The 11,852-nt window shown below is 42.8% G+C and overlaps 3 long non-coding RNA genes across 4 annotated transcripts; all 3 read right to left on the bottom strand.

Annotated features, from left to right (window-relative positions):
- Positions 1-5,866: 5,866 nt before the first annotated feature.
- On the bottom strand, positions 5,867-6,291 carry LOC119349321. Its single transcript, XR_005169366.1, has 2 exons — positions 6,228-6,291; positions 5,867-6,105 (listed from the first exon to the last, which is right to left on the bottom strand). It is a non-coding gene; the product is annotated as an uncharacterized LOC119349321 (long non-coding RNA).
- A 21-nt stretch (positions 6,292-6,312) lies between these two features.
- LOC119349320 lies at positions 6,313-9,168 on the bottom strand. Its single transcript, XR_005169365.1, has 3 exons — positions 7,272-9,168; positions 6,580-6,673; positions 6,313-6,389 (listed from the first exon to the last, which is right to left on the bottom strand). It is a non-coding gene; the product is annotated as an uncharacterized LOC119349320 (long non-coding RNA).
- Positions 9,169-10,124: 956 nt separating this feature from the next.
- On the bottom strand, positions 10,125-11,359 carry LOC119349319. 2 transcript variants are annotated; one of them, XR_005169364.1, is made up of 3 exons: positions 10,463-11,359; positions 10,323-10,371; positions 10,125-10,197 (listed from the first exon to the last, which is right to left on the bottom strand). It is a non-coding gene; the product is annotated as an uncharacterized LOC119349319 (long non-coding RNA). The 2 variants fall into 2 exon arrangements; XR_005169363.1 differs by having other exon boundaries at positions 10,126-10,162.
- Positions 11,360-11,852: the final 493 nt, after the last annotated feature.

Raw genomic sequence — 11,852 nt, 5'->3', positions numbered from 1 at the left:
AGAAAATTTAGGTATATGAGTATATTTGAAGTAGTTGAATTAATATAACTAATTTATTTTTAGTAAATGCTTAGTTGAACTAGTTGAATTAATATATGAGATTATTTGAACTAGTTGAATTAATGTAACTAGTTTATTTTTAGTAAATGTTTAGTTGAATTAATAGAACTAGTTTATTTTTAGTAAGAAAATTTAGGTATATGAGATTTGATGATCTAATTAAAATTTAGGTATATGAGATTTTAATAGAACTAGTTTATTTTAGTAAGAAAATTAATAGAACAAGTTTATTTGAATTAGTTGAATTAACAGAACTAGTTGAATTAATAGAAGTAGTTGAATTAGTTGAATTAATAGAATTAGTAAGTGTTTAATGTTTCACCTATATGAACATAGGAAATATCGTCTGACGACGAAAAAAATTTCATTATGTGCGAATACTGTGAAGACCAGCGTGGCCTGTGCGACAGAAATTTCCTTGTTGATGATAGGCGATTCAGCATCAATTTGGATGAGACATTCGAATTCGATACAGTAAGTCACAACGAAAAGTTTTTTTCATAATTAAGCATGACTTATATATGCTTCGTTTGCTTCAATTTTTAATTTTTAATTTTCATTATTCTACTAGCGCATCCCCTGCCATGCAAGAATTTTTGTCTTGGATAAGATAGATTTCAATGCTATGGAAACTACGGAGGTAAAGAGAGTTTACCTGAAAACTGAGCATGGTTATACTTTCAACGTCAAAGTATATAATGCAGACACGTACACCTATTTTGAATGCAAAACTAGGCAAGCACTATGCAAGGCTTATGCATTTGAGCCTGATATGGTTAAAACCTTTGATATTCGTCCGGAAGATGGTATTGAAGGTAATAGAGACATCTGGGTCGATGTGCAAACGCCTCCAGTTCTACCATTATGTGAGTTCTTCTTAACCATATTTATGTCTTTGATATTGTTTATTCAAAAATAGTTGACAACTAATTTCTATTGACAACTTATTTCCATTTAATCAAACATGTTCGGCGCTTGGTAGACAGGACCTACTACTGTCTCGGAGCTGAACTAAACTGCGAGGAGATAAGTCATTATGTTTCATGGCTTGAGGATCTTCACACTGTCAAGACAAATTTTCTTCCTATACTTAGAAATGTTAGTACTCAAAACGTGCGACCAATAGTGATCGTATTGAACTACGGTCACATTTATTTAGAAATGATGGTAAGATTTTTACTATTTGTCCTCAGTGCATCTTTTGCATATATAATTTTTTTGCTAAACTTTCATTGCTAAGTATATTAATTAATTACTATACGATGTTGTTCAACAGGGACTCCCGATAACAGTTGTGCCTCAGGGGATCGAGACTAAAGGCCGCATGTCAATTGTTAGCTTACGGCCAAGATATCCTACATTGCACATGAGTGCATTCAGGATTTCTAGAAGTGATAAATGCTTAATAGTGAAAGATTGGAGGGAAATTGTTAACGATCGCAGAGAAGTACTAGGGAGCAGCACTGAGAACGCAGCCTACGATTAGGAAACAGGTTCATCTGCATGCTCCAGTATGATGAATCGGGAGAGCTATACATGTTCTATGCTATTTTACCTGAGAGAGAGCAGCATGAGTGATTTAGCTAGTTCATGCTCTTAGTACTTGTCCTCTCATGTCCGTGTTCTTCGTCCTGAACTTAATCTCAAAGAGTGATTTACTTTTGTGATGTTCTGAACGCTTATAATATGAATGCTTTTGTGGTGATTAGATAGCGGTAATGACTATGATGATTAAATAGCGATAATGACGACTGTGATGATTTTTAGCTAGCTAGTATACTGATGTTGATGATATGATGCAAGAGTTTTTATATTAATATGATGATGATGATGAGTTATTATATCATTTAATGAAAGAAACCGCAGATTAGTTTCAGCTAGATGGATCCTAGCTAAGTGATCAAGTATATGCCATATCCATATCATACTTGATCACCTAATTAATTAGGTGATCAAGTATAATGTGGATATGGCATATACTTGATTACTTAGCTATAGGATCGATCCACATGCATGCATGCATCCAGTCAAAACTAATCTGCGGTACTTTCACCTAATGATTTAACAACTCATTATAATGTAAAACAATCACTAAAATAAATTGAAAACACAAAATTAAAGGAAAAAACACCCAAACATTTAGTACCGGTTGGTGTTATCAACCAGTACTAAAGCCCTACACGCACCCGGGCCTGGCTCGTGCCACGTGATGGCACTTTAGCGTCGGTTTGGGACGAACCGGTACTAAGGGGGGGGGCTGGCTTTAGTCCCCACTCTTTAGTGCCGGTTGCCGAACCGGCACTAAAGGCCGTTACGAACCAGCGCTAAAGTCCGGTTCTGCACTAGTGTAATGATTTGCCATCCAATGGAATCGATCCGATTCGATCTTTTGTCGCAACAGAGGACCATCCCTAATTATAAGGCTGTAAGAGCGTCTACAGCCGGACTTGGTAAATCCCATAACCACTTCTATTAATCAACCTTAGAGCATCTACAGTCGGACCTCTCAAACACCTGGGCAGGCTGAACGGTCACAAAAAGCCAACCCAACCGGATCTCCCAAACCGCGGATAAACGTCTAGGCTGACCGGCATCTCCAGCCCAAATATAGGGCAGATATGAGGCGGCCCGGGTGCGTCCGCCACATCAGCCCAGCCCACCGCAGGCCCACCTAGACCCCACGAAATCCCCCTTCGAAGCAAATCCTAGCTCGCTTCACTCCGTTCACCGACGCCCCATTTCCCCAATCATTTCAATCCCTATCGCCGACGAGCATGTCAAGCACAGACAACCACTTCGACGACAGCTCCGAATACGAGTATGAGATGGCGCTTTGTATCGCGCTCGAGCGCTCGCCGGTCGATACGGGTGGCAGCTCCAGGTCCGGTGCGATGCCTCCCGTGCTCGTCGCTGCAGCGCCGACGCCAGCGCCGGCCCTACTCGCCCCGCGCGTGGATCTGCGCGGACTGTCCAATCTGCTCTGCATGCCCGACGACCTCCTCCACCTCCGGCCGCTACTCCGCGCGGGCGGCGGTGGGTTCTAGTGCCTGCTCCGCCGGTCGCCGCCTGCCAAAACAGTTTCAGGATTGCCACACATTCAAGGAGACACGTACGGCAATAACAAACACAATATACGACGCGTTTATTTCGAAGATTTGGCCGTGGTTTTCGATCCCCACGCTTTCCAAAACGGCAGATTATGCTTGGTTCGCGTACTATGTATTGGCTGGCAGCATTTTCTGATACGGGCCTTCCCAGAGTCGAAAACAACCGAGTGGAAGGTGATTAGAAAACCGGACAGAAGCGCACGAACCAAACAAAGCCAGTATTCCATAAAAGACACTCGGAAGCAGCGCTTCTTCATACCGAAACCCATTACGTTACCTGATCCGGAACCAAACACGTCCATAATGTTTATATTTAGACTTACACCAACTAAACGACAGATGAAATTCGCCAATTCTGTGTTTGACAACAAATTACTGCAGAAACTGTAGTATTGAAAACTGCAGTATTTTTGTCTACAGGAACTAAAAACCACAATTTTGACATATCAAAGTATTTTGTAGTATCGGGAATACTGTAACGGTGTTTGGTTGGTGCATGTTTACAACAACGTAAATTAGCTAGCTAGCCGTTTCATAGCAGTTGCAAACATGCAGGGTCTTAGCTGACCAGTGGCTGCGAACTGAACAGCCATGCATAAACAAACCCGGCCGCATGCTACGCATCAACTGCAGCAGGAGCACGGCGGTGCGGCACAGAAGTGTGCGGCGTCGCTCTGGCTTGGCTGCGGCTTGCCCGACAGTGGCGAGCGCAGCGCGCTGAGGCATGGGACGACGTTCTGGAGCAAGGCACGCACAGCAAGCAGCGGCGAGCGCGACGCGCTGAGGCATGGGGCGACGTTCTGGAGCAAGGCATGCACAGCAAGCAAGCAGGGGCGAGCGCGACACGCTGTGGCATGGGACGCCGTTCTGGAGCAAGGCATGCACAACAAGTAGCGGCAACCAAGGCCGCGACATGGCAACACGGCACATGTATGGTGTGGCTATGATCGCACACAAAGGCATGTGCAGACTCATCCAGCAGTGCGTTGGGAGTTAGCGTTGCAGCTAGCAGCGTGCATGACCATGGTATGAGCAATCTGGGCATGAGGTGGCCAGGTGCCGACATGATGCACAGCGTATATGAGAAGAGGAGAAGCGCAAATGAGAGTAGGAAGGACCCCATTTTTGTTTCCATTGCCTTCTCTTGGCTTGTCCCATGGCCGACGATATGCGGCAGCGACGGCTTGTGAGCGAGGAGGTGATAATGAAAAGTCGTGTTTTTTTTTTGTGTGCTCTGTTTTAAAAAAAGAGGTCTGGGTGTTTTTAATGCAGAGAAAATACCACGGTTTTGACAATACCACAGTATGAATAATTTAGTTTTTTGTTGTTGCCAAACAGCTCACGGTAAATTAAACCATGGTATTTTAAAAAACCACAGTATTCTTGTAATACTAAGAAAAAACTGAGCTATCAAACGGGGCTGATATCAACACTTCTACATCTTAGGATAATTTTTTAGAACAAGTTCGCGGGGGTACTACATACAGTTCCTTCACTTGTGTGTACTAGTAAATGTGCACGTGCAACGCACGTATTATCATATAAAAAATCATCATTCATTCTAGAAAACAATGAACAAAAATATAATAGTGTGCTAACATGAGGCAATATTTAGTGAACATATTTGTCGATCATGAGTAAACTGACAATGTTCAAGGGGAATTTTTTAAAAGTATATCACAATTTTGTGGACCAAATCCTTTTCGAATCCTTGTCGACGAACAAGTCATGTGAATATAAATTTTACATTGATATTATGATTTTTTTTTTAAATAGACAAAGGCACGACCATGAAGAAATCGATGCACAACAGTATGTATTTTTAAAAGGACACCACCAGTTCACACACATAAATGATATACATGTTTCAAAAACATAACCAAAAATGAACATGGGTATAATGAGTAATCATGCTTGCAGGCATGGCATAGAGGGAGTGCAAATTTCCATTCATTTCTAAAGAAAAGGGGGAATGTCCCAATCAATTCTGGAAACATAGTCATGCGGTACAAATGTTGAACCTACTCGCACAACCAGTGTAATGAGCGCATCATTCATTATACTCATCATTTACCAGGTTGCAGTAACCTCCTTTTCAAAAAAAAAAATTTTTACCAGGTTGCAGTAAATTGAAGTCTTGCAAGAGCGGGTTTGGTCAAGTCAGCCATGTAGTAGTTGCGAGTGACCTGGTTCCTAACAACATTGGCCATCTTGCGAAACTCCTTGTGCATGAGACTGGAGAACGCAAAGGCTTGGTCTGCTGCGTCTTCGTCATCTCCTCTTGTCAATAGGACCACGGTCATCTCCTTTTCAGCAGCTAGCTGCACCATCTCTTCTTGTTTGACAGGTCAGAGACCAATAGGAGTGGACATTGTAGAGGTAGTTGGTCCCCATGCTGAACTGAACCGTGGCACTGCTATTGCGAATTACTACATCGGGTCAGAGTGCAATGCATGTTAGATGGTTATGGTTTATGATAACCTTTGTAGGAGTTTAACAAGACATATTAAGGTACTGAAGATCGAAGGTGGCACGTGCATAAAAGTTTCAGGCGGTATTTCCATTTCCAGCGAACTGAACAAATAAAGTAGAAAAGGACAAGCTAATGCCATGTGTGCACAACCAGCATATGAAAGGCCAATGAAGTACACGAGGGCATCATTTGAGTTCATGGATAATCGGTGAACAAGAGGGCATCATTTTTTCAGTTTAGAAACAATACAAATTGGCAATGCATGTCAATCTGCAAGTACATAAGAGAGGTGAAACTATCTTACATAGTTGTGCATGTTTAACATGAGCTTAGTTTGTGAAGCATTTGTCAAACACCCAAGAAAAGAATACGAAAATAGATCGAAGCACATGTACGACCGAGGCTACGGTGGAATTTGCCAGAGATGAACGTGACTTTCGACGCACAATAGACCGTTCGAAGGACCTGAATATGTACAAAACCCATAATACCTTATTATTGATAATTATATGACATGCTTTCAAAGTATGAAAATGTGCTTATTAACAGAAATACATTGAGATAGGATGCAGATCAGGAAAACGTACCAGTAACTTTGACCCAACCCGATGTAGCCGAGTTCACTGGATCTTCTCCCCAACAACTTCATTGTCGTTTCTGCACAATAACACATTTTCTGAAGAAATATATTCTGCACACGACCAACGGTTTCTCTGAAGAAATGTATTCTGCACAATAGATTAAAGTTTCTGCATGATAGTTCAAAAAGATGGACATTAACAAACAAGCAAGCGGGCCGAAAGGAGAAACATGTAATCCAAGTGTGCTCCCTAACCACAGATCTATCAACATAATACACAACAAATCACAGAAGTGTGTTCTTGAGTTTTCTTAAAAATATAAGCTGTTGTGTACCCAAATAAGATAGATTGAACCAACCTGCGCGACATAAACACTTGCAACAGAGCATGTATCAACATTTTCCTTTCCTCTTCCTTTCCCTTGATTCTCAGGGAAATCTGATGGCCCAAAACTGGAGCACAAAAAAGTGTTAGCTGATGCTGAACCATGGGCTAATCGGCGAGTGAATAGCGAAAGCTAATAACTATGACAGATTCTTGATGTCACTAAGACCACAACATTTTAACTGTGTGTGCCCCCCTCTTTTGCGCTCAATTCCATAAGGTTTTTTTCTGTTCAGCCTCTCTCTTCTTTCCTCCAAATCTAAAGTGTTAGGACACAAAAAAAATCATTTTGAAGGAAGTGGAAGTGCACTAACAGCATACTGAAGCTAGAGACATCTATTACGATTACAAAGGCAAAAATAAGATAGCAGATGCATGATACTAATCTCTGAATATCGTGAACGAATATTTGAAACTGACCAAAAGTTCAATAAAAAATTTGGGCCTTAAACAATATTGACTGATAAGAGTATTTGGTACCTAAATTTACCTTCCAATTCATCACAACAATATTTAATATCACGATACAGGATATGACATACTTAAAGGGAGACGTCATGATTTAAGTTACTGCGAAAAGGGTAGTTCAGAGCTCTGTAACATTTGCATACCAATCACACTACATCATAGCCTATAAGAAAGGATAACAAGTGGGGAAAGACATACCCTTCCTTCCACTAAATCCTGTGTGCCAATGTTGACAACAATGATTAAATATTGTAGCCGCCAGCGGCCAACCCCGCCACCGTCGCCCGTGGCGGTGCCTCCTTCCTTGGCGCTCACCCTTGCTTTAGATTAAAAAACTCCTGCAGAAACACCGCACAAAATTCACCATTCAAACCAAACACCACACTGAGCTCATATTTAGTTCAGCATAATCTGAAGAATAAACATTCAAATGAAATCCCATGAGTATTCTGTGACCACCGGAACAGAAGCCAACCCAGTGTCGTGAAGACATTTACAAAGAAAAGCCTAATTTCTGAAGTTTCCTGCGCAAAACAGAGATGTAATGCCTAACAAATTATAGAATTGCCATTTGTGTTAATAAAGGAAATGTATAGGATAATCTATAGTAAGCATGCATGTGCAACGCACGTCTAACACAAATGTACATTGTATCAAACATCCAGAAAATTAGAAATATTATTCTTTGTGAACCAGTATGCCTTTTTTTAAAGATGAATCAGTATGCCTCTTTAATCCAAATATCAGACCATCTTTCATATATGTTACATCAATTATATATTCTCTTGCAAAAATACACACTTTTTCAATATATAGTTCCCCAAACACATTAATCTCCTGCAAGTGAATTCTGGTGAAGTTCGTGTGCCAGTAGGCGCCAGCGGAGGTGAACGCCGAGCAGGTGGGGCGTAGGGCGGTGGAAGGGGGTCAATTCATGCCGGCGAGCCTGGTGCAGAGCCAGCATGACCTGCTGCAGATCGCCGCCGCCGAGGGGATCACCGTCGTCCATGCCACGATGCCCGCCACCGCCGTCGTCGAAGCGACTATTTCTTATTTCTGAATCCAGTTTCATGGCTTTGTACACTGGACAGACATTTTTTCATACCACATTCATGATCTCATCCATATAATGTACAGCTTGTAAAAACTTACACAAGCATGCTATCATCAACCTCAACATTACCCAGTTCATTTAACATTATGTTTCTTGCCATCATCAGAGTACTTGTTCTGTATGACACGATAGCAATACCATCAGATGAAATAGTTACCGCCAGTAAACAAATACATGAACTAATATGAATATAAAGTTCACGACTTCCACCAACCTGAATAGGTTTGAAAAGCAACCATGTAATCCATCGTTCTATCATATTTACCCAAAAAGGGTTTCGCCCCGCTTTATAAATAATAAAGCAAACCAGACATTACAGACGGCAATACCATAAGAAACGAAAGACAAACACGACCGGATACAAAACACTACGGAACAACTAACGAGCTCCGAAGGATCCGTAGGATCTCGAAGCCCACGACGGCCGCAGATCATGCCATCAACGCAACTGCGACAAGGAAGCTATTCGTCGCCGGAAGAAAGCCACGCTCCGCCCCTCCCAAGGCCAACCTGTTATCCTGTCGCAGCCTCCGGAGAGGGCACCCCTGCCCTCTCGTCCTGGATCAAAGGACGTCGTTCCATCGGCAGGCAGAGCAGCTCACCCCCGAGCACGCATGAACATGCCAACCAGTTGCGGGGGATAGGACAACATCTGTGGCGACCTCGCCTCTGTAGGAAACCCATATATCGCGACCGTCTCTGGCCAAGACCCAAAAGCCCACCGCAACTCCCGAGCAGGGACACTACTGAAGATTGGCAGACCACCACCGCACCAAACTGACCACGAAGAGCTCCCAAGGCGGCGTCTTCAAGAAGTAAGCGACGCCGATGCGCCGTCGCCGTCCAATCCAGAGATTTTAGGCTTTAGACTACAAATCACCCTCCTGCAATTAACAATAGTGTGTACACATCTATTCCTCCCAAATCACAGTACCTTAATTTCAGAAACTAATGGCCAGTCGAAAAAGACAGACAATTTATCGGAAAGTCATCGGCAGTCTGGCAATCAGATAGAAGGGAGAAATGAATTGGTCATGCAACAGACCTTCATTGGAGAAAACAATATACAACACACTGGGATATGATTATGCTAAAAAGAGAACATACCTGAGAGGAAGAGCTATCAATTACCATGCAAAAGCTGCTCTTATTGGCAATGAAATGGCTCTAGGTCAAAAATAGATGTGTGATCTTGACTTTGTTTAAATGAAAGGTGTTGGCTTATTAAATTTACAGGACTAAAAACACAACATGCACATATTATCACTTGAGTTTGCATGGAAGGTCCACTCCCTAGCCCATTGAACATATTCAGTAGAAAGTAACGGAAGCACTAACAAGAGTAATAAAAAAAGTAAGACTGTGATCAGAAGATTATAGCTTACCAAGATTTTTTTTCCTGCCTACACTGAACTTCTTAACATCATGGCTGCGGAAGAGACAAAAGAGAAGTATACACTTGATTAAATTTAAAACTGATTTCCAATAGTCCTCCTGCATCATAGGTACCATGTTCCCTTGAAGGTAATATCAACAAAATAAATGTCTTGCAGTCTCGATGAACATAATAAACATATATGTATGGAATATAGAGTAATTCAAAAGGGAGAACTGATCCAATTGAAAGGGATTGTGTGAGGAATGAAACAACTCCATTAACAGTTCAGACCCGGATGAATCTATCTATAACAACAGTCAAATAAATAGATGAGCAGGCATACCTGAATTCCACTCCGGAAAGAGTGGGTGATTACTTTTCACGCTTATTCCCCAATAGGTATTTTATCAGATGGATCAAATGAACTCCATTGTATTAATCAGTAGTCACTGCTGTGGCAGGTTAGTTCTTGGTGTTTCAGGCCAAAAGATGAGCTCCAAGAGTTTCTGAAATCAGTCTAGCACTCTAGCTAGCATAGGATTACACCACCCATCATTCCTCGCATGATTTGTGGTACAGGATGGCGCCGCACCACTCCTACAATTGACGTGTGGTTAAAGTGTGACCAGCAGCTGCATTCACCTCAAAAGAAAAACAATAATTGGTAGAGACCTAGAGGAAACTGAGTGAGAAATAGCTCCGATTAAGCATTCATAATTTGGTTCTGCAGTAAAAACATGGTCAGAACATAAATTACCTAAGACTCTGCTGTACGGAAGCTCTAACTCCATCATCTTTTCTGTGTCCTGCAGATAACATCTTTAGTATTTCAAGCATGATGTAGGAAAGAGTTATTTTAAAGCCTAATTGATCATGGAAGAAGCAAGAAGAGCTTACCTTTGATCCAGAATTGCAGACCCAGCGATTTCTTTGCTATAATAGCCCTTGTGAAGTGCTCTTGCCTCATGAGTGTCACCTACCTCCGTTGAAATATAGTTGTGCCAGACCAAACCTCAAAAATTGACCCAAACACAGATTCAACTGACTGCTAGAGCAGCTAGCTAGGCATGACAAATTTCTATAAACTTGCACAAATATCTACCTAATTAGTTTGAAACGAAACCAACTGCTGGTATTCTTGAAAGATAAATCTATAGATCACTGACCCATGTATAGTTTCAGAGTTTCTCGTTTCTTTGTGGTGCACACTTTTGAGTATAGCAGAGCTCATCTTCTCACCACGATTGAATTGATCAGCACGCATCAGGATGATATCCTGATAGTCCACGCCGTCAAGCTGACGCCGGGTTGCTGCTTGAGCCCACTCATCATGCTGCCACCAGGAACTTGTGCGAGGTCTGCGCGACCTTGACTGACAGGGGACCTAGTCTTGTAGGACCGCTTTAGTTTCTTTGTCGCTAACGGCGAGGCGTACACGGTGACGGAGGTGGGAGCGACGAATGTGGGATTTGGGAACATCACCGTCTTCTTGACCCACGGCCGGTTCTTGGGGACACCCTGTTCGCCGCCGACACGCCCACGCGACGGCGGCGTGCCGACCTCGGCTCCTTCCGCGCCCCACTCGATCCGCTTTTCCTTGGTGCGGCAGGCCCGGAGGGAGCGGCTTAAGCTCCATGGAGGACTTCTAGGTCCTCGCGACGGGCTTTTGGGTCTTGAGCGGATCGGCGACTGCCATGATGGCGTCCGTTGCGTGGGCGGCAGCGGAGGCGGGGAGGGCGTCCGTGCGGAGAGGGGGAGCACGGCGGTGGGGAGGGAGGCGGGGCGCAGTTGGGGCAGAGGATGATGTGTTTAGCGGCGTGATGTGCGGCGGTCTGTTTGCCTGGGGTGGATCGCACATCGCGGGGGGCAGGACGTGCGTCGAGTCTGCCTGGCAGAACATTTAATCTGGAGCGTTAATTTATGCGGCAGATCTTTGATGTAATATGGATTGTCGGATATGGGTTAGTTTGATTGATCTAACGTCTTTGGTACTCTTGTGTACAATTTGTTGTATGGTTTTAGGGGTACTCAAGTTTGCTCTTTTAATAGTAGTAGAGAAAATTCACGTGACTGAACTACACAGGAACGAGCCTAAAAAAGAATGACCACCCGAAAGAGGATTTTCTACAACTAGTTGCCCGTTTAACCCATATTCCCGCATCTAAAAGAGTGAACTAGAATTTTTCTTACAACCATCAAAACACGTTTACACAGAACAACCAAAATCCTCTTATCTAATCAATTTAGTCAAATCTAAAAGCCCAAAACGATCTGATGGTCTGCCATC

The sequence above is a fragment of the Triticum dicoccoides genome, chromosome 1B (assembly GCF_002162155.2).
Source record: "Triticum dicoccoides isolate Atlit2015 ecotype Zavitan chromosome 1B, WEW_v2.0, whole genome shotgun sequence".
NCBI lineage: Eukaryota > Viridiplantae > Streptophyta > Magnoliopsida > Poales > Poaceae > Triticum > Triticum dicoccoides.
This window is presented reverse-complemented; position numbering and strand designations above follow the sequence as displayed.